The sequence below is a fragment of the Dipteris shenzhenensis genome, chromosome 19, assembly GCF_047967505.1.
Source record: "Dipteris shenzhenensis isolate YYH24624 ecotype China chromosome 19, Dip_SZ_1.0, whole genome shotgun sequence".
Taxonomy (NCBI): Eukaryota; Viridiplantae; Streptophyta; class Polypodiopsida; order Gleicheniales; family Dipteridaceae; genus Dipteris; species Dipteris shenzhenensis.
The window spans coordinates 35106337-35130602 of NC_141614.1; the positions used below are offsets into that span (position 1 = coordinate 35106337).

Consider the following 24266-nt stretch of genomic DNA (forward strand, 5'->3'; position numbering starts at 1 on the left):
CGTGCAGGTTTGAATAACACACCTCGAGGTGTGTTTTTTGAAGATTGTGCATGACACCCTAAGGTGAAAAACATGGTTTCATGGGTGATCGACCATGTGAACCATATCTGATGGACACAACACTTTGCGTGTGCCTTGAAATAGGTGGTATTAATGCAGTGCAAATCAGGGTGCTCATTGGATATGTGCATATGCAAATAACACACTTGAAAGTGGGTTTTTTTACGATTGTGTAGGACACTAGGTGAAAAACATGGTTTCATGTGTGATCGACTATACAAACCACATCAGATGGGCATATTACTTTGCACATGGCTCAACATAGGTAGTATTGATTCCGTACAAAGTAGAATTTCGATCAAATACATGCAAGTTTGAATAACACACTTTGCTCAATGCTAATCGCTTATCGAATCTTCAATGAGATTGAAGTTGGGTTTTTGTTGGTTGGACACACACATGAGGATATCGATTAGGTATTTAGCACAGTCTCAAGAGAGCTAAAACACAAGGAAATGGAGACGATGGATGACTTGATAAGAAAATGTGGGAGGCAAGTTGGTGGCCACAAGGAAGGTACAGTATGCTCCATGGTTGAAAGGATGTATGATTGGAAGTGCTTTATTCTACCTTTCATACAAAAGGGTGGTGATGCCCTGATAGTCATAGCACTCCACACTACTTTCACTTTTTCTTAAAGAATGAAAAACCAGTGATGCAGTGGCAACACTATTCTCTTGATACAACATGGGAACCTGAAGAACCTCACAGTCTCTTAACTTCAATTCTAAGCAAAGAAATTCATCCAACATGGGCTCCTATAAAAGAATTCAACGAAAAGTCCAAAGGTGAAATAGAAGGCTTAAAACCTTTATTACATACAAAGAGAAAATGCAAAAGAGATTTCTTGATTGGAAGCCCTCTTGGAAGGAACACACTACTGTTGTAATTAGGAAGACCTACCAATTGATAAAGGACCTTGAGAAAATGTCAGAAGAGAGAACGGCCTTTATTTTGGCCAAATATTGGTAACGACTTGCACCCAGCTTATGGCCTCTTTGAAAATGAGTTTGAATTATTTCTGCCACATCCATATTGTGGACCAAAGAAGAGAGAGTTTATGCCACAAATAGACATAGAAGTCCATTGTTTTGTTGCAGTCGACCATCGGATGATGAACATGAGAAGTTCTGGGTTGCAAAAGTGGTGGATGTGAGCATGGATGACCAAGGGAGAGCTACAACATTTACAGTGATGTGGTATGAGCCAAGGGGTAGGAAGGAGAACCAAGATAACAATACATTATATAGTAGTTATCTAAAAGAGGAATGGGTCCCAAACCATGAAGCAATTTCAAAGCTTTCCATAGAGATAGTCATAGTATCCTAGAAATCAAGGATGAAGAAAACAAAGAAGCACATGGGGTATGATGTAGAAGGAAAAATATATTTCACACATTACATAGTTCTTAAAGATGCTATCTAAGGAGGAAGTAGAAGGAATGCCCATGATAACACCATTCAAGCATCCATAAAGACTGAAGGTGACGGTGGTCAGATGAGTGTGAATGAAGACGGCACCCAAGCGACAAGTGACAACGACGAATCAGACATTCAAACAAGCAAATGTTAGGATCGCCTATTTGTACTTAACTCGTTGTAAAGGCATAAATAAATTATTAAAAAGGCCATGACACCTGCTCATAAACTTGTTGTAGAGTTATTTGAGTCACTCATAGGTGGGAGGGAATCTCTTATGTTGTGCATGGGCTCCCCAATCTCTCACACATTGACTTGACCATGATGCAACACCCTCGTGTGCCAGCTTGCCCTTGGCACCAGCCTTGGCCTCTCGCATTGCTCAACCCTCCTACCTATGGGAGTGGATGGGAAAGAGTGAAAAAGATGGAGATAAAAGTGGACGGAAGAGGATGGAACATACATTAGACAAATATTGAGGCACCATTTTGAGGTACCAAGAAGAACCTTAACACCCTATATTGACTACCTTATGGCTTTAGAGCCCAAATCTATTCACAAACGATCAACGATGGATAGGAAAGAGGGTATAGGATTGAGGATAGGTAAGGGATGGGAAGGATGGGTGTTGCATGGGATAGGACTAAAGGATGGAAAAGGGATGGGAAGGATGGTTTTGGGAGAGGGGCAAAAAGAGAAGAAAAAGGGACAAAAAGGGAGGAGGGAAGAGTAGAAAAGGGAGGAGGAGAGGGAGGAGAGAATTGCCAGTCATTTCGGTCCACTTGGTAAATAAACCTTGCCTTTTAATAGTTGGTCTATTTCAGCCTTTACCTTTGCATACTTGGCATTCAATTAGTATGTTGTCAAATGGATTTTTCATTAGGGATCAAAGGGATTCATTTCCAGATGGGGCTATGTAGTACTCCCTTTAGATCCATGGATTCCCAAGCGAACACATCTTGTACTTTGAAAGAGAATGTCAACATTGAAGGATCTGACAAAAAGAGATGGCTACTATTGTATAAGAGCACTCAGCCGAGGGAGCTTATAGGTCACATGGTTCAATCCATCCCAAAATATATGCTTCACAATTTCATGGCCAACTGGCAGGATAAGCAATTCAAGACGTGCCTTGCCAAATTTTCCCATGACACTATTGTCTCTATCATAGATTTTGCTGAAGATTATTCATTTCAAGAACAAGATGAGATACAAAGTGCTCACTAGTACAACAAGTAGATACCAATTCTTGTGCATATCACGTATAGTCATTTGCTTGATTGTTCTATGACAGATGTCAATTTGTTTGCTAACTGACAGGAGTCCAGGTCAGTGCAATGCACATACCATTTCTACATTCTTGTTTCTGTAGTGCGTGCATCATAGGGGATCATGAAAATTGTGAGAACATTGCAACCGTGAAGACATGGGGGCAAGTTCAAGTTTTCCCTCTATGTTGAGATGGAGTCACAAACAATGGAGGGACTATTGAAGGCATAGCCTCCACCCACGTGAACACTAACCATGGGATAGGTTAAATATGCCTCTGGTAAGAGGGAGTTATTAGAACAAGGTAGAGGGATCATTTTGTAACTGTAGGGACAGTTGTAACTATCCTAACATCACTCCTTAGTGGCCTAATCCACCACATAATGTTTTTGACTAGGATTGTTACATTTTGAAACTTATTATTGCCTTACAACAATCGGACTGATCTCGGATGGCTATAAAAACTTGCATCAGCTCATGTTGAGAGTTTGAGTTGTTGAGTTGATGTATTCTCTGTCAAAAAATAATATACAAGAAGCATACTACCTTTTGAAAGATTTCCTCTCTATCCTCTTTACATCTCATGACAGTCTTTTATAGTTCGCCTACCGACGACTGCTGGCACCTTGTTACTAAGAGTGGAGATGTGTTTGTGTTTTTCACTTATCTAAAGACACTCTGAACACTATTGGCAATCCTGTCAGCATTCCTACCTAGAATTTCCGATTTTTGCTCAATGCACAACAAGAACCACTGTCAATTACAATGTGAAACAACAAACAGAGAAACATACAAATTGCAACTCTGAAAAACATCAAGCTCACAATTGTGTCGTAGGATCACACATGCATGTACAAAGCCAGAGAATATGCCCACAATTACAAACAACATTAGAAACTGCATACAGTCGCAAATGTCAAAAAACATAGGAAATTCTTTCCTAGTGAATACACTAGTAGAGGAGGATCTCGTGGTGCTACTTTTGCATACGTGCATATTCGTATTGACAAGCAATACTCCACCAAGGAGAACTTGGACTAGACTGCATGAAAGTTGTCATTTAGTGGCAACTATAGGAGCAATTGTTTGAATCCAGCAAGGTTCAAGGCTTCAGATCGCAACTCACAAAGCAAGACCCTGACAACTTTATCAATAATCAAAAAATAGCTGACAGTCGGACTCCTATTAGAAAAGCGACGTAAGGGAGCAACATCAACAACACATGGAAAAAAGCACAGTACATCAAAATCGACAAAGAAGATCATAGCATCAACATTACACTTCCACTGTCAGGGTAGCACACAAAGCTTAGCTAACAACAGCACATTTCTACAACTCCAAAAGCTACTGTAATCCTCCCTCTCTCCTTTTCCTTTTATGGAATGACTAGCTCATGTCGGATAGCTTCAGAGAGGAAACGTCGCCTCGCCATATTAGTATAGCATATTTTACACGAAATAGAGCTCGGGTAGAGGCTGCTTCCCAAATAGATGATCCAGAGGATATCTTTCACAACCTTGATTATATTCCTAGTGGGACAAGTTCCTCTGATAATTCCTTACATAGCCAAGAAGTGCACGAAGCAAAAATTGAGCTAGAAAGATTAATGCTATCCACTCCAACATAAGAATTACTCCAAAGAACACTTGCCACTAATATTGCAACCAGTGTCTTTGTGACTGCAAGGAAGTAACTAAATTTCAACCCTCTCCCACCACCTCCAAAGAAGAAGAAAAAGAAGCCTGTCAAAGTTCAAGTTCAAGTTCAGGCTCAGCACAAAATGTAGAACCCATTGGTTAAAGCTACAAAGTTTACTGGCAAGAAAGGTCAAGACCCTGATAGCTATGTTGGGAAATTTGAGACAAGGTGGACAGCTAGTGGATTTGGACAACTACCACATGAGACCAAGAAGGAGCAATTTGCTGCAACATTCAATAATAAAGCAATGAATTGGTTTATGCAGTATGGTATTGCACATTTTCACACTTATGATGAATTAAAGATTGCTTTCTTAAGTTGTTTTAGAAAAAAGGAAACACCAGAGGACATTTTGAAAAAGTTGAGAACATTGAAACAGAAAGATCTCATGGTTGAGGACTATTCATCACAGATGTTTAGAAACCTCAACAGAAGGCTAACAGCAAATCAAAGACCTACCTAGGAGCAACTGGGAGACTATTTCTGCAAAGGATTAAACAAGGAGTTGAGAACTACAGTAGAGCTGGCAGGGACCATCTTGGAGGAGCAAATGATTTTAACAATATGGTGGAAGCTGCCTAGAGAGCAGAGAGAAGACTCGGTACAGCATCGAAATCCAAGAAGACAAAAAAGAAACATCATTTAAATTCAGAGGCACACTCAAAGACACATAGATAGTGGAGTAGAGGAAGATACATATGAAGAAGACGACTCATCAGAATACGATGAGGATGATGAGGAATACTCAAAGAAAAATAAGAAAGACGAAAAGCACAAGCTAAAAGAATAATCCACATCAAAAAAGATAGCAGAAAAAATCTCTAAGTTGGAGAAGATGATTAAAGACCAACTGAAATCTTAAAGCCACCCCCACAACAACAAAAAGTTCCATGTGAATTCTATAAAAAGGACAATCATGACAAAGAAAGATGTTGGTACAACCCCAATTACAGAGGCAGATACCACCTTACATTCAACAACAAAATAGAATCAAGCACTAGCAATACCTGCTAATCAAATAGCAGTGGCAACAGCACCACAACAAAGATATCAAAATACAGCTCCAAGAAGGCCAAATCAACAACCATGGGGGAACCAGCAGCAAAGGCAAATGCAAGACCAAGCTTGCACCGACTGTGGTATGGATGGCCATAGGCAAGGTCCACCATGTGAGCTTTGGTGCAAGCACAGAGAAGAGAGAGGTATACCCATTATTCAATATGATGGAAGGAATAATCAAAATCATCAGCAACAGCCTCCTGCAAGAGTACATATGGTCCATCCATCAGGAGTACAACCACAATAATCAACACAATCAAAGAAATGTTCAGGCTTTGGCAATTACAAGATTGAAGAATACAAAGCCACTACTCAGAGACGCCCTAAGGGAAACAGCCAAGCCAATGAACTGGCCAAATCAAACTGAGACAAGAAACAAAGCATTGCAATAAGTACTACATAACAATGCCTCACAGGATGTCAAAAAAGAACAATGGAATAACCAACAGATCCGATCCGATGACAGTCCGCCTGCAAACAGCAATGCAACAATCATGCTACAAATTTACAATGTAGTAGCAATCCATTAGGACAGTTTCCCAAGGATATCCCACATCCACAAAATACTTACTCAAGTCAAAATGCCTCTCCAAAATAGAAAACAAACTTTTCGATCAAAACAGTGCCAGAGTTCCCAGAATTAAAGAATACAACTAAACAGATAGAACCATGAGCTATGATCCAAGCCAAAACAACTCAAGGAAGTAAGGCTACTACTACCAGAGCCCAAAAGATGCAGCAAGACACTAGCATGCAAAATGAGGACAACACACTCTTTTTCCAAGAGTTAATGGACTCCAAGGTACAAATTACTCTTGATCAACTAATGAACTTGGTTCCAGCTTTCAAACATCAAATTTGCAAGAGATTGCATCCAAAAGAGTCACATCCAATATAAGCTCAACAACCAAGTAATGATGAAGAGGAAATTCTTGATATTTACTCATCAACAGTTGAAGATGTTGACTACCAAGTACCACTCATTGATGTAGACTACAAAAGGCAAAGAATCCTAGAAGTATTGGTTGATGGAGGCATAGGTGTCAATACCCTCTCCGAAGATTTATTCAAAAAATTTTGCTGCAATGAACCATTCCAAGTGAGGATGGCTGACCAAAGTAGAATTCAACCTCTTGGAATACTCAGAGGGCAAGAGATTACAATCATGGGACTCACATTCACAGTCACATTTGTAGTACTTTAAATGGAGGAAAAAGATTATGCTTACTCAATGCTATTGGGTAAGAGCTGCCAAGGTCAAGCAAGACTAGGGCTCAGAGAGAATCACTATCAGGAAAGGGAAAAAGAAAGTTAAAATTAACCTATCCTCAAGAAGGTGTTTTCCAAGAAAAACACAGCCACTGCAAGCAGAGGGAATCAATATGATTCCAGATTTTGATCAAGAGGAAGAATAAATTTTCCTCAAAAGGAACCCCACTATATATCTTATTTTTGAGATTGATGTTATTAAGATTATTAATCAATATACCAGTTCAAATTAGCAAATACCACATTCTGACATAGATCCGCCGACTGTTGTAGAATAGAACAAAGTCAAAAACCAGTCGGATCAGGTTTTCACAGAAAAGAATACAACATAAGACACTGATGCAAACAAACATGATACACCAGAGGATATCACTTCTAAGTCAGCAAAGCAAGCAATCAAGGAGGCAAAAATACAGTTTGAAGAACATATGTAAAAAAGTGCCAGGGTCAGGTAGGATGACTTGGAGGAAATGAACTTGGGAAACAATGACAACCCACAACTAGTTATGGTAAGTACAAATCTCTCTCTACCTTTTAAAATGGCACTCAAAGAATTACTCATGCAGTACAAAGATATTTTTGCATGGCACTATATATCTTTGTATGGCACTACATTGATATGAAAGGGGTAGATCCTAAATTCTGCCAACATAAAATCAATCTGAAGACTGATGCAGTACCAATCATACAAAGCAGATATAGAATGAATTCAAATTATGCCAAGCTGGTCAAAGAGGAGATTGACAAGCTATTAAGATTTGGTTTCATATATCCTCTGACACATGTCACATGGTTATCTCCTATTGTCATTGTTCCAATGAAAAATGGGAAACTGGGAATCTATGTAGACTATAGAAAGTTAAATGCAGCCACTATCACTGATCCATTCCCACCACCATTTTGTGATTCATTACTTGATGTTGTAGCTGGACATGAAATTTACAGATTTTTGGATGGTTTCAGTGGGTATAACCAAATCAGAATGGCTCTAGAAAACAGAGATAAAACTACTTTTGTCATAGAATGGGGTGTGCTTGCATCAAATGTGATGACTTTTGGACTGAAGAATGCCCCACCTACTTTTTAAAAATATATACAAGAGGTATTTGCAGCATACCTCACATCCTTCATAAAGGTATTTTTGGATGATTTCTCACTTTTTGGAAAAATGGTGGGACACTTAAATCATTTAGCATTATGCTTTGCTAGATGCAGATCTACTGGTCTCAATTTAAATCCAGCAAAGTGTGCTTTTTCTGTTAGCAGAGGAATTCTACTAGGACATATTATCTCACAACAAGGAATAGAGATTGATCGTAACAAGGTTTCAGCAATTCAAAATGCAAAATCCCCAAAAAACATCAAACAACTTCAAAGATTTCTAGGCCAAATCAAATGGCATTGCAAATTTTTAAGATACCTTGCAGATATTTGTTATCCTCTCACAAAGCTGACTAGAGATACAAAACCATTTGTCTGGGAAAGCCCTCAAGAAGATGCATTCAGCATTTTGAAAAAGATGCTCATAGTGGCACCTATCCTACAACACCCTGATTGGTCTCTTCCTTTTGAAGTATTTGTGGATGCTTCAGATTCAGCAGTTGGTGCAGTACTAATGCAACAAAAAACACAAAATGATTCCGACCTATGTACTATGCAAGCAGGATTTTAACCAAACATGAAAGAAACTATGCAGTTACAGAAAGAGAGGCACTTGGTATGATTTATGCATTGCATAAGTTTAGACATTATTTACTGGCTAATAAGGTAAAATTTCATGTTGACCACTAGGCTTTGATTTATTTGATAAATAAACAACAACTAACAGGAAGGCTTGCAAGATGGATGCTTTTGTTACAATAGTTTGATTACACTGTGGTGCATAGACCAAGAAAAAAACATGCCATAGCTGATTATTTGAGCAGACTTCAGTCAGGAGAAGCTCGGAATGGCATCCCAGATGAACTCCCTGATGTAGGTATATTTATGGTAAGGATAGAAGAACCACCAAACTGGTATGACAAGATGTTATTTTTTCTAACTGATGGACTAATTCCATAAACATTGAATAGGGATCAAAGAAAAAGTTAATATTGCAAAGCAGACCTTCCCTTATCATTGCTTGAGTATTGTATAGAAGAGGTATTGACTAGGTCATCAGAAGGTGTGTCCAAGACCATGAGCAAAAAACTATGTTAGTAGAGGCACATGGAGGGCCAGCAGGATCACGGATAAGAAAATCTTACAGGCTGGATTATGGTGACCCACAGTATTAAAAGATGCACATAATTATGCCAAATCATGCTTGTCATGTCAAAGGGATGACAGACCAATGGATATTGACAGAATGCCACATCAACCCATTCTTCCATTGGGACCTTTTCAAAAGTGGGGATTAGACTTTATTGGACCAATCAAACCTGCAACCAAATTCTCAAGTAATCAATATATTCTTGGTGCTACTAATTATTACACTAAATGGGTTGAGGCTGTAGCATTGAAGACATGCAAAGCTAGAACAGTTGCACATTTTTTGTATCACAATATTGTAACCAGATTTGGTGTTTCCACTGAGATTGTATCTGATAGAGGAACCCATTTCATTAACAAAACCATCAAAAAAATGACCAAGATGCACATGATGCTGCACAAAAAATCCAGAGCATACTACCCACAAGCCAATAAATTGGCGGAAAGCTCCAATAAGCTCATGAAGAAGAACAATTCCTGATCACCCACAGGATTGGGATTAGCATTTAGACTCAGTGCTTTGGGCACTTAGGACAGCACACAAGGTGGCCACATGGTTAACACCTTTCAGGTTGGTGTATGGTTGTGAAGCAGTGGTACCCATGGAGTTTGTTGCAGGCAGTCTCAAAGTAGCAATTGACAAAAAACTTTCACCAGAATACTCCATCAATGCTAGGTTGGAGCAACTTTTACAATTGGATGAAGATAGATTGGCTAGCTCCCATACAGCTGACATTATCCGAGAGAAGAAGAGCAGCCTAGATCAATAGAAATATTAAATTCAAGCTTTTCAAAAAAGGAGACTTAGTGTTGATGTTCAACACTAAATTGGGCAAAATGCCAGGTAAATTCAAATTAAGGTATGATGGTCCATTCAAAGTGATTGATACCTATGAGCAAGGAACATTTCTATTGGCAAACCTACATGGCAACTCCTTTGAAAAAAGAGTCAATGGTTTAAGCCTTACATTGGCCCTGATCGCCCTGATCCCACACAGGTGAAGATCAACACAATCTCACTCCAGAACCCATCTGAGGTACATGGTTATATAGTCTCTATTTCAACCTATGTGCTCACTAATGGGGTATCCTATAGCTTTCCAATGAAGCCTTCAAAGACAAATACAAAACAGTTTTCTGACACCTCTGAGCAACATCCTAGCAAGCAATCACATGAATAGCGACTATGATTATAGTCCGACCCAATTCCGCCAACAAACAAAGACGTTGCCGCACTTCAAATATGGTTCACGTATACTCAAATTACCCTACAATAAACAAAAGTGATGTTGCAGGTGAGAATATGCAGCAATAGGATGAAGACACAACGAGCTCCACTCCAACAATAAAACAAAGTGTTTCAGACCGAAGTCCAAGTCCAACAAAACCAACTGAGAACTCCGCCATGGTTCCGACGGGGACCAAGCTATGCCAATTCGACTCGGGTTCGACTCTAATCCACCACACATATGCCGCATGTGTCTTTTCCACCTTTTTGGAGTCCGACCGAGGTCCCACACCTTGTTCACATGTTTACTTCCGCATCCGATCCACCCAACCCAATCCGAAGTCCCGTCTGACTATCGTGTCCACCCCTTATCTGACCCTGCAGTGTAACTCTGATTCTCCATAGACATCGTAGCAAAGTCTGACTACACTCCACCTATCCGACTTCATTCTGCCCTCAATCCACCAACTCACAGAACACACTAAATTAGCCGTACCGACCCATCAGTGCCCATATGTACATAGCATCAACGGTACAAAAATCGACAAGGCAGCTCACACAAACGACGCCCTCACCACGAGGAGCATCATCACCGATGCATGCCTTACCGACCCCATGATGCAAACTCATATAAACAAGGAGGGATGGGAGGTGGATTATACACACACCCAATCGCCGCTTCATATTTCCAATCCGGCACATGTGAAACTCCCAGTGAATCTCCAGACAAGCCTAGTGAACGACAACTTTTGCACTCAAGCTTCCCTTCAAATGTCTCCAAAATGTAGTTTGTGCCTTACAACTCCCTTGCCTTTCAAAACACAGGATTCGCTCGAGCTCCTTCATCGAGCTACTTTGCTAGACGATGAGATGGGTGGAAGCAAAAAGTCCCTGAATCCAACAAGAAAGAGCCCTCGAACAAGCCCTGACGGGGAGAAGGCGATTGTCATCATAGAAAATGAGGAGACCGAGTCCGATGACGAACCCCCCCAGCCATCGCTAAAGAAGCAGATTGTGACGACCAGTTTCGCTAGCTTCAAAGTTTCTCTGGACCTCAACAAAAACCAGAAATGGTTAAAGAAGATAGGCCTGCTTCAGTACGCAAGTCTACCATGGACATCCTGGAAGGCCCCATAGGATCCTCTCGAGCAATATGAAGCGTTCCAAAAATTGGGAGGTATGTTGAGCAACAATCTCATGGTAACACCAGAGATTATCTTTGAGGTTTTTCAATTACCTTTGATTAGGGAGGAAGTTGCCTACAAGAAAGATGTCAATAGTGAGATGCATAAAGAATTTGAATCATCTGAAACACATAAGAATTATTCTTTGTGAGTAATGTACAAGATACAGGCGGCCGCCAACAATTGGTATGGTATTTAGAGAGAATGCAGCTGTTGGTGAAGCCCAACACAATGAGTGGAGATTCATATGCAGTACTCCGTGCAGTAGAAAAGGGCACATGAATTAGCTCGGCTCACCTATTCCATACACGTCTCATGGGGGAGATAGCAAAGAAAGATTTGACTGCATCGAATGCACATTCTAAGATTGCACCGTTCATCACAGCTTGTTTGAATTTGCAGCACAAAATAAGGAAGAAGTGCCAAACGTCATTATACAATATAGTGAAGATAGAGAAAAGCACATGCATGACAGAACAGAGTAAGACAACAAAGAATCCGACAAATTAAAGGTTGCAACAGTGCAAGATTTGCAAGCATCTTAGTATTCAGAGGATGAGGCCTTACAAGCAGTATATGGTAAGTCCTTGGCAGAAACATTTTGGGACATGCCACTGGCAAAGGAGGAGATGCCCCCTCAGCAAACACCACAGAAATCTACCAAAAAAATCAAGCTCAATCAATGCACTAAAGCATAGATGCCGAAGGAAACATGGCTCAAGCCCGAGGATGACATGGCTCGTTTGTTCCTCAACTCCGCTCCCAAGTCCCAATTTGAGAATTTGTCTCCAATCCGCAAGCTCGACTTGCTGGAAAGTCCTGTGACGGACAAACTGCCATTCGCACCACACACAGAGGTGTCAAGCATGCAAGCTGGTAATGCACTGCTCGTACTTCAACAGTATGTTGACCAACAACAGAGAGAACAAGCTACACTGTAGTAGCAAGTCGAACAGCTCCAGAAAGAAAAGGAGGCAGCACAGGAATTCATGATCAAGCATTCTGACTTGCAGCAACAGCTTGCCAGTGCATAGGCCAGAATTACAGAACTTCAAGATGAATATGCAAGGTCTACAGAGCAACACAGCAGACATATTGCAAAGCTGACAGCACAGGTCAAGGTACAATATGATTGCATGCCGACTGTGACAGCATGGCTCCAAGAGATGCAAGATGAATTCTTTGTTCAACTCAATCGTATGGGAGCAAATCAAAAGTCTTTTGCTACAGCAATAGCTTCATGCACTCCAACATGTCAAACAACAACTCAAGGAAATGGCCGACGAGATAGATGGCGTATTCCTTAGCAAATATGAATTTTCTAAGTTGAAAAATTAACTGGCCCGGATATCCCAAGAGATGTGGAATACCTTGAAGGGCAGACTGTTTACTATAGCAAAACGACCATACAATGCTTTTGCATCGGTTGCATATGCCTACGAGGCCATGGCCTATGAGCTGGAGAATTTAAGGGCAAAATCAAAGGATGCCCAGAAAAAGCAAATGCCATTGGAGGACCATCTCACAATCTTTGACACAGAGAAATCAGGAACTTCTGCAAATTTCAATGACCCTATAGAATTAATGACCCAGATTTCTAAGCTTATAGCAGAACAACCCAATGCCAGCACAGAAGTCAAAGCTACTCCAGGTGAGCTAGCCCCAATAGAATCAATGAACAGCTAGAAGGAGCAAAAGCAACACCACCGACTTAGGAACAGAAAGAAGAAACCGAGACTGTGGATCCAGTTATCACACGGGGACCATAATTGATCTCAATGCTTTACATACCTTCAAGGTGCACTTGAAGGAGTATTTTCAATGAAGAAGGGTTCGTGTCCCCGACTTTTTGAGAAAAAACCTCTCTACCGGAAGTGTCAGGTGTTGAAGGCATAGCCTCCACCCACATGAACACTAACCATGGGATAGCTTAAATACACCTCTGGTAAGAGGGAGTTATTAGAACAAGGTAGTGGGATCATTTTGTAACTGTAGGGATAGTTGTAACTATCCCTAATAACACTCCTTAGTGACCTGATCCACCACATAATGTTTTTGACTAGGACTGTTACATTTTGAAACTTATTGTTGCCTTACAACAATCGAACTAATCTAGGATGGCTATAAAAACTTGTATCAGCTCCTGTTGAGAGTTTGAGTTGTTGAGTTGATGTATTCTCTGTCAAAACATATTATACAAGAAGCATACTACCTTTTGCAAGATTTCCTCTCTGTCCTCTTTGCATCCTGTGATAGTCTTTTATAGTCCACCTACTTTCCGATTATACTCCAACTGCTAGCACCTTGTTGCCAGGAGTGGAGATGTGTTTGTGTTTTTCACTTGTCTGAAGACACTTTGAACAGAGACAAACAACAACTCGCCACAATTTGGGGAGAGTCGTGATGACCTCACTGACTATCTGGAAGAGGGGGATAACTCTGCAGTTTTCGCTACCTCTGGGGAGAAGGAGAAAGATGACCCATACTTTCTGTAGCAGTGCACAAAACCTAAGCACAAGGTTGAGGAAGCATTTAAGGATAATTGGGGAACAACCTATAAGAAGTGGGATGTAGTAGTTGGAGCTTTTTGGTACAAAAAACATGCAAGAGAGGCCACAATTACAAACTGCTACATAAGAGTCCACAAACATTTGTGTACTCTCATCTAGTAAGAGCTATTAAGTTCCAAATGCAACCTGTGCCACAACGAAAGAAGGAAAGAGTGTCTTCAAATTGGATTTAGACACGCATGATCACATCTTGGGGTGTCTTGGAGCAGTGGATGAGGACGACTAAGATAGTACTAAGAATATGTAGTCTCATTCCAAGGAAACAATATTCCACTTATCTAAAATGTATTTGAGACTACGCTTCTTCTAGTAATTCCAAACAACCACCATGTTGGTTTTATTAAATCCCATAATGAATCCACGAATCCATTAATGAATTGTATGACATTCATATTATAATAATAGAAGCAAACCACCATGCTGGTGGTAGTTAATATCCTAGTGTGCAACCAACCACCACGTTGGCAACCACTCATTCTACACTACCGCCATGCTATCCCAAAATTCATTGCAAAGTGCTATACTAAAACAGTCCCCTTTAGGTTGGTTATTTTTACTGACAGATTTTAGCCACCCGGCTACTTAAAACATTAGAGTAGTCCTATTTCATTGCTTCATCCACCTTGTGTATTAAGCAGTCATGTATAAAATTGAGATCCACTTTGGTCGACTAAAATAAGATTGGTTAACAGTTTACTCGGGTAGATCTGAGATAATTCGTATATGCTCACAAAATATTACGCTCGCATATTATTGACACTAAGAATAAACCAACTGCCTTTCCAGGGGCATTTAAGTATTAACATGAAAGTAGGTCCACACAAAATTAGATATTACAAGCACCATAGATCATGGATCAAAGATGGATTCCAAGATGGTTCAATGCACGATTGGTTGTAGCCAATCGTGGAACTATTGTAGGGGCAATCTTGGGGCTGCGATGCCATGCGTTAGTGGGCAATAGTTTGAATTTTGGATGGACTCACGCTCTTGCCAAAAAACAATTTGGCTTAATGATTGCATTACTAGCATATTGAATAAGATGCAATCCATTAAAACTTGATATTCTAAACATCGTAGAGAATGACACATATTAGTACACAAGCAATTCTTCCCTCCTTCGTGTAGACTTCTTTATGCTACATCTTCGTGCATCAGCTTTGTCCATAGTCTTTCCTGTCATCTACGTGTAGGTTGCCACCTGCCATCTATATGCAACTTTTCCTTGCTGACCTAGATTTTTTGACCACCACACTGACGTTGGATTAGGGCAACCACTGTGCTAGTTCTTGGAGTTATTTTAGTGGTCTGGTTGTAGCTACTCCTAATTAAACCAAAAAAAATGTATTTAACTTAATTGACTAGATCAAATGGTTTAAACCATCCTTGTGGTTGGAATAGCATGTTCTTATAGTGTAATGAGAGTGTAATTAATAGTTTAAAACAATTAGTTAAATTTTAATCTAAAATGAAGGAAAATGTATTTCCTTGTGCAACCACCATGCTGGTGTTATTTTAGTATGGGTTGTAGTAGAGGTAATCCTAAACCAATGAAAATGTATTTCCTTGCAACCACCACGCTAGTTCTTGGAACTATCTAGTGCTACTTGTAGTCAATTCTAAAACCAAGGAAGATGTATTTCCTTGTGTAATAACCGCACTGGTTCTATTTTAGTGTGGGTTATAATTAATCGTAAACCAAGGAAAATACATTTCCTTGCAACATCCACACTGGTTCTTGGAACTATTTTACTACTGCTTGCAATTAATCCCTAAAACCAAGGAATCCTTGTGCACTGATTGCTTGTGCAATGACTACAACAAGCAATGACTCATACTATTTTAATTGCAGACTTGATGTCATCAATGATCTCATCAAGGCTCATACTACCTATTCTCCTCTTGTCAAAAAGAGCTTTGTTTGTCAGATTCCAAATTTTCCTAATAATCAGAGTTCTAATTAGTTGCCATCCTCCATACATGTGGTGCTATTAAATTTACCACATGGTATACTAATTTACCGCATGGTTTTTGGGATACCACGTGGTAAGTTTGCAGATATACTATGTAGGTATTTTCATATATCACGTGGTATTTGGCAGATTAAATGGTCACTTTCAACTAGTTGACAAAAATGCATAGAATGTAAAGACACGTTTTTAAATAAAAAAGTATGTATTATATTTAAAGAAGCATACTTTTTAAATCCCTATGAATCAGCTTAGAACTTAAACTAAACTAATTTATCTACTAGTAAAATTAACTTATTTAACTTCTAGGAAAAACATCAATTTGAACCATTGGTCATTAATTATTTCGGTTATGAAATATATTTTTGTTTATTTTCTATTCAACCACACTGGTTTAGGATAATCACATAACTCCTATATTATATTTAAAGAAGCATACTTTTTAAATCCCTATGAATAAGTTTAGAACTTAAACTAAACTAATTTATCTACTAGTAAAATTAACTTATTTAACTTCTAGGAAAAACAGCAATTTCAACCAGTGGTCATCAATTATTTCGGTTGTGAAATATATTTCTGTTTATTTTCTATTCAACCACACTGGTTTAGGATAATCACATAACTCCTACTTAACTTGAACCAACTCAATGATATATTGCATAATGTTCCAACCATCGGGGCTTGTTTAGGAAAATCACATAAGTCCAAGCCATCCCTTGGTTTAGAAATTAACTGGTAGATGATCTGAACAAGCCCGAAAGTTAAACTTAAATACTTTAAATTCTAGGAAACATAGCAATTTAAACCAATCATCGAGCTGGTCATCAATTATTTCTATTGCGAAATATATTTGTGCTTACTTTTTGTTCAAATACGCTAATTTAAGAAAATCGCATAACTTCGTTTGACCTAAACTAACTCGGTTATATATTTGATGTTACAACCACCAGGCTAGTTTAGTATGATCACATTAAGTCCAAGCCATTCCACTTTAGAAATTAACAGGTACGTTACGTGAACCAACCTAAAAATTAAACTCAACTAATATTTAACTACTAGAAAATACATCAATTTCAACTACCGGGTTGGTCGCCAAAGAGACAATAACAAGATATTGTTGTTTCTTTCTATTGCAAAATATATTGCCATTTAACCATGCTGGTTTAGGACAATCACATAACTAGGGTTTGACCTAAACTTACATGGTGATATATTGCATGATTTTCCAACCACCAAGCTGGTTTAGGACAATCACATTAATTCCAAGCCATCCCGGTTTAGAAATTAAATAATTAAACTATTCCAAAACTCAACAACCACCGGGCTGGTGTAGGAAACCACTGAGCTACATTGTATCAAGCATGTGTATGATGTGCTTGTCCCACTCCTTGTGTCCTATCCACTTTCTAGCAAACGTCCTTCTTATTTGGAGAAGCTCTTATATTCTCATGCCAGAATGTTGTCACTCGATCAAATAATTCCACACTTAGGCTATCTCTCTTTTCTTGCATTCTGTTGAAGCCCATAGACTTCTTGGATTGGGATGATCTTGCATTGCTTCCATTATGTATTCAACCACTGGAGCCATGTTGGCCCTTCTATCTGATTGACAGCATCTTCAACATTGTGTGCCTAAGCCATTTCTCTTTTTTTCCGGAGGATACTAACATACCTAATGTTATCCTCTTTACAACTAGTTGATCTAATCTATACATCCCTTTTACTTTCTTTAGGCCATTTCTCAAGTTAGATAGCATCATCTCTTGGGTGTGCATCTCCCTAGATGTTGGTAGGGTTGTCACTCTATGAATTTTAGGGTGTAGGCTAAAGCATGCAACAGCTCATGTATGCACTCTGATGGCAATGATTGAATGCATGCATATGCAACTCCTTCTTACTGTTACTTTGTAATAAGGAGTGTTCTTTCTTCTTTTTGTTTCTCCATTTGCAAACGTTACAAAAGTGTCTTCCACTGCCCTTTTGATACTTTGCCATTTCTCTCATCGCCCCACAATATGTTCCTCATGCTTTGACCAAGCTTTTCAACTTTCCTATTTCATAGCCTATGTCTGGTTCTATTGCAAGCCATGGCGAGGTGCACCTTACAATTGATGCCATGGAGACGATCAGTGAAAGGATACTAGAACAAAGAGCAACTAGCTTGTGAGGCAAGCAAAGAATAAAAGACAACTTGCCTGAGTAAAGAGATAAATGTCAAACCAAAAGAACAAGGTCACGTCGAGCTAACTCTGTAGCACGGGTTAGGTTCATGGATGATTTTTTCAAGTTAGTTTTGTTAAGAAGCTAAATTTTTATATTGGAGTCGAAAGTTTGTATGCTTTATAAAAATAAATGTTTGAAACCTTTGCCAGGGTTTGAAACTTTTATGCAAATAAATTTAAAGTTTCGCCAGGATTTACATTTTTTCCTTCAAAAATCAAAAGAAAATATATTAAAAAGTACTACATTCTACCAATATTGTGAAACTAAAAAAATGATCTTGAAATTTTTTTCCAAGATTTTATATTAAGATATAAGCATAGCTTCGATAAAATCGTCCCTCGTTAGGTTTCAAGACGGCAGGAGGAGAGTGTACTTTAATATTCAAAGATTTAAAGAATAGGAGGTGAAAATATTGGGAAGTGTGTGGGGATAGTGAAATTTTTAGTTGTCATGATTCCCTTCCTCTGATGATATACATCAACAAAATTGGATTATATCAGTTGCCCTTGAAAGCAAATGTGATGTAGACCAAATTGCTTCATAATACAAATAGGCCAAAGGGAGCATTATTGGATTTGATGTTGTATATTATGAAATACAATGACCTTTCACATGATTATGAGCAATATAGTAAGAAACTGCATAGAAAAAGAACGAATACAAAATTGTAAATACAATTGGATTCACTAAAAGATCTTTGCACATACACGAATTGCACATTTTTAAAATTCTTCCATTCTAGAGTGAACCTAGATACGAATATCATCAAGTGTCAATGTTTTAAGACCATCATGCTATAGTCCCACTAGTTTGGCTTCCATTTTTTCAATTGGTTTTGATTTTCAACAAATCAAGGAAAAGTTATGAAGCGTTCCCTCGAATGGGTGTGCATAATTTTAGCACAACATTGGAGGCCCCTTAAGCCACACCTAATATTCTCAATTAGGTGTATCCTTTGGGTAAGAAGAAGCTCATGTATTGTACTTTTGAATGATTACTTGGTTGCATGTATGTGCATAACCAAAATTTGATGTTTTTGAATAAATTGTTATATCCTATACTCTTCACGATGCATGCTTCACATGCGACATAGCACTTATAATGATTTGACGGTCTCGTTCCAAATATTTATTCCATAATTTTTTAATCTCTAGTTCAGTATTGGAATATGTACTATAATGTGAAAACAAAGTTTATCAAATTCCATTTAGCAATGCATAAGTTATAGGTCAGGCATGATATCTATATACAAAAAATGCACTAAACCGGGACTAAACCTCACCAAAAATGGCTATACCCAAGCAAACATCAATCCACATCCTCTAGATATACCAATATATTGCACTAACAATAAGTTCATGCAGGACAAAATTCATTAAACCAAAAAAATGCATGACATTGAACTAATAAAACCCAAAAGAGTGCGAAAAGCCATTTTTTCATGATCTTTAGGTTTGATAGGATCTTCCAATATCCATACTAAGATCTAGTGTAATAAAGAACTTAGAATGAGTGCAAGAATCAAGGATATCATCCAACCTCCATCCAACTTTGGACGTGGGTACTCATCTTATCACCACATTGTTTAGTGGCCTGAAAGTGATATGCATATCATCATCTATTTTTCCAAAGAGAGGTTCACAAGTCCATGGAATTTTGAAATGAGTAATGATTTTGTTGCATAGAATCATTGCCATATGCTCCCTTAACAATTGCATTTATTTAATGGATTTCATTGGCATTGAGCTATAAACACTAGCCTCACATCTGCAGTTGGGATATCATGAATATTGTTGGGTGTTCTTATTGTCAAAACATTCCCTACAAATGCATTTAGAAAATTTTATAGAATCTGCTTCACTTCGGAGTGTCTAAAAACATCTTCTTGAATTTTTTAGAAGAGACATGTGTGGGAACGATGCAAGAATAGAGCCATGAAATTGCTCAAAAATTATAGCATTCCATCAAGGTGTAAACACTTGTAAACACTAGTGAGCACAAGATGGACATGTGCCCATGATTGCTTGACATTTTATAAAGTTGTGGTACTAATGCAATGTGAAACCTTGGACAAAGATTTAATTTCTTCTACCTTTTGAGCATCCGTTCAATGAGAATACTTGTTGAGATTCATGAAGTGGTAGAGCCATAGATATATATCATCCTGTGTCAATCCAGTATAAGGCTTTGGTTGAAGTTTAACATCGCGAGCAAGATTGAAAGCTTATCGTGACCCAAGTGAGTAGTTAAATTCACTACATGTACATTTGATTGAACCAAATTTAAAAGCAATGTTGCTAGAAAAGGCTATGAGTAAAGAGGCCAGTAAAGAGACAGTTGTCTTTAAAATGCTAGCAGACTCCCAATATGGAGGCAGATGCCCCCCAATACAAAAGATGATGTGTCAAGCTCTCGACTTTGCAAACGAATGGTTAGTATTGGCCGTCACCTGACCTAAGCATATACTCCACAACAAGTTTTTCGAAATGTTTAAAAAGCTCCCTATTACTACTGGATGGCCGCGATAGCTTCAATTTGAATTCCGAATTCATGAAGGCCCTTTCTGCCATGAATAAGAGCTAAAAGTTAGCCTCCATAGTGTGGCCCCCTTACCCTAGTGAGTTCACACATAATGGAGGTGGATTTTTCGAAGTCATTTTTGTGTAGTAAATGGAAGATCCAAGGCGTGAGGATATAACCAACGCCTTTTATGCGTGGGGATAAGCGGCTTACAATTTTGAGGCTAAGGTTTAAAATGCAAAGTTCTCGTAATGCAAAGATGAGTTGGAAGTACATGAAAGTGTAGTAGTGGAGGCATGGCACCTCATGGCTCTACACGTGCCTTTCTTATCACCCTCTCTACCGTCCTCATGCCTTTCTATTCCCTCCTACAAACAAACTCGTCCTACGGTAAGGTTGGAACATTTCATTCAATCTCTCTTTCAGTTCCCTCTCCACATACGACATCTACATCTCTCATCCCACACAATTCCTTCCTATCCTTAGTTCTACTAGTTTCGCCTCAACAACAGGATTCTCCTTTGGCCTCCTCGTTTTCTACAACAACAAGTCCGCCTACGACCCCTCCTCCAAGGACACTCCGCCCTCGGAAATCTTTCTAAGCATTTGCTTGGGAACGACGGCTGCATCGATTCGCACGGGTGGTCTCCCTCCTCACGTCCTCCTGTTTGGCGTGCCCGTGTGGAAATTGAACATTGGCACGTCCCTCAGGCAGCAGCGGCAGGAGAATGCGTCTCTGCTTGTGAATTACAAGCAGGAGTTGTTGCTTAGGTATGGCGATGGGAACGTGGCGTGGAGGATGAGCAACGTGGCTGCCACGGAGATTGAAGCGGACGTTGGGAACTTGATAATGACCGACTCCAGCAACGGCAGAGTATGGCAGAGCTTCGACCATCCAACGGACACGCTCCTGCTGGCACAAAAATTGACGACAGGGATGAAGCTGGTGAGCAACAATTCGCTATACTCTGCGGTCATGCTTCCTGGCTGTCTAGTGTTTTACATGAGCTTGACTGACCAAGAGGCTCTTTTGCCATACTGGGTCTTTACATCCAATTTTACGTTTGATGAGTTCTGGACATCGTCGCTTCCAGTCCACTATGGCGGATAAGCTCCGGCAGGAGTGCACAGGAGGAAATTTTACGACAAGTTTCCAACTACTTGTCCTATTCACACAGTTTGGGACTGCTCTATTTGGGCTTGAATCCTGTGATTCCAGTCGCTATTGTGCTTATCTCGACTTTGATCTCGCGATCCCTGATTTCTTGAGGCTGGACGATGATGGCCATCTTCAAGGCTACTATTCAATTTCTGGTTCGGATCTACAAGCTGGTAAGTCTGCGTTTGATGCTGCAATCGGCATCCACTCAACAACCAGACGCCCGAGAGGATTATGGAGTCCTTGCTATGTCCCAAACGTTTGCGGTCCCTACGGTATCTGCTCGCCAGGCCAGACCCAACCTGTTTGTAGCTGCTTCTCCAGCAATTTTTTCACTGCTGCTCATGTGACACGCCCTTTCATGGGCTGTCAACGTGTTGTCACGCTACAGTGCTCAAGCAATGGACTCAGAGGTCAAACTCTAGTGGAATTTCGTAATATTACCTTCATCTCATTGCCGTTCTTCGCCTGGAGCAATAGCACCAGTCCTCTCACGAAGTGTGTGACACTTTGTCAAGAGGACTGGTCTTGCATGGGTTTTTTCTAATACGACACTTCCCTCTGCATACCGGTAGCGGATGGAACAACCTTTAACAACGTAAATCCGAATTTCTCTACCTTTTTGAAGGTACAGAAGCAAACAAACAAGAGAAGTTTCCTTACAGTCCTCATCACTGTGATCAGTGGCTTAATCGTGCTCACTTGCTTGGCCGTCTTGTCGCTATGCTATTTTCTTCGGAAATTAAATGAAGTACACTTGGACTTGCCAGAGCGGGAGCTCCTCGATGCACTACCTTGGGTCCTAACTAGGTACTCGTACCAAGACCTGTAGCAGATCACAAATGGGTTTCCCACCTTATTAGGTGCTGGTGGCTTCGGTTCTGTGTATAAGGGTGTTCTTCCAGATGCCAGAAAAGTGGCCGTGAAGTAGTTGAAGATCAGATATCAAAGCCAGAAAGAGTTTCTTGCAGAAGTAGCTACAATTGGTAGAACCAGCCACTTCAACATCGTCCGTTTATTAGGCTTTTGCTTGCAACGCTCTTATCGACTGCTCGTCTATGAATACGTTGAAACTAGCTCCTTGGATCGTTGGCTGTTGACAGAATAGCCTGATCATATTCTCAACTGGACTACACGCTTCCATGTGGCCCTTGGAACAGCTCAGGACGCCCCGCAGCCCATCCTGCACTTCGACGTCAAGCCTCAAAATATCTTACTCGACAAGAATTTTGAGCCCAAATTGTCTGACTTTGGCCTGTCTAGGCTGATGGATAGATGAGTGGAATGAGGGGAACACCTGGGTATATTGCTCCTTAATGGGTTGGTCAATCTATGGTCAGCAACAAATGTGATGTGTATAGTTTTGGTATGGTCCTATTGGAGATAGTGGGAGGCAAGGAAGAATTTCGAGCTTTCATTAGTGGAATCAGACGAATAGAGCTTCCCTTCTTGGGTTGCTTCAAAGTGCAAGGAGGGAGAGATGCTAGAGGTAGTTGACAAGCGCCTGGAAGGTTCATTTGATGAAGAACAAGCAAGGAGGATGATATATGTTGCATTTCAGTGCATTCATTTTGATCCCAATCGGAGGCCTTCCATAGGAACGGCTCTCAAATTTCTAGAGGGAACGAAGGCTGCATCGTTCATGCTTGCCCTCGCAGGACAAGATCCTACTAGCTTAGTTGAATGGGTGGTGAAGTTAGTTGAATAGGTGTCTAAGTTCATCCAAATAAATCTCAAAAGTCTTGGTGAAACAAATCTTGCTCAACGTCTTCAAAAACATCAAACAAGGGCTATGTAATTGAAAAACATGATTTTTGGAAGATACATTATGGCTCATGTCTGTAATATGGGTCATTTGAAAATATTTGGAGGTAATTCACCATTTAGACCAAGAAGCATTAGATTATTCCCTGTCATTGATAGCAACATCACGTGCATCTTTCATATCTTTGAACACATGGCGTTTTCAAGGTGCAATGTGAATCACATATCACCACATAAAAAACAACCTGAGAACAATCCATCATCCATGATAAGTTCATGGCTCACATGACCACAATGATTGCATAAACAAATGCATCCATATGATTGAATGTGATACAGTTGCTCATAATGCATTGGTATAACAAATGTGTCGGTAGTACAATTGCCCCAAAATTTTATTGGCTCAATATCAAAATATGATGTAGCATGAGACCCTCTATGCATTACCTTAATCATTTTACATCAAAGATGTTACTTCGGATTTGCTAAATTTTAGTTAGATAATGTCTTGTATGATACCAATATGATCCATCTCACTTGAAATTAGATTTGTATACCTAGAATTAGCTCCAGTGTCTTGTGAAAGTTTTCAATGACTCCATGTTTGAATGTATTACACTTTAAA

At 39.6% G+C, this 24266-nt stretch overlaps 1 pseudogene; it reads left to right on the plus strand.

The window, feature by feature from the left end:
• Positions 1-21999: 21999 nt before the first annotated feature.
• On the plus strand, positions 22000-23585 carry LOC147890391 (G-type lectin S-receptor-like serine/threonine-protein kinase At5g24080; annotated as a pseudogene).
• Positions 23586-24266: the final 681 nt, after the last annotated feature.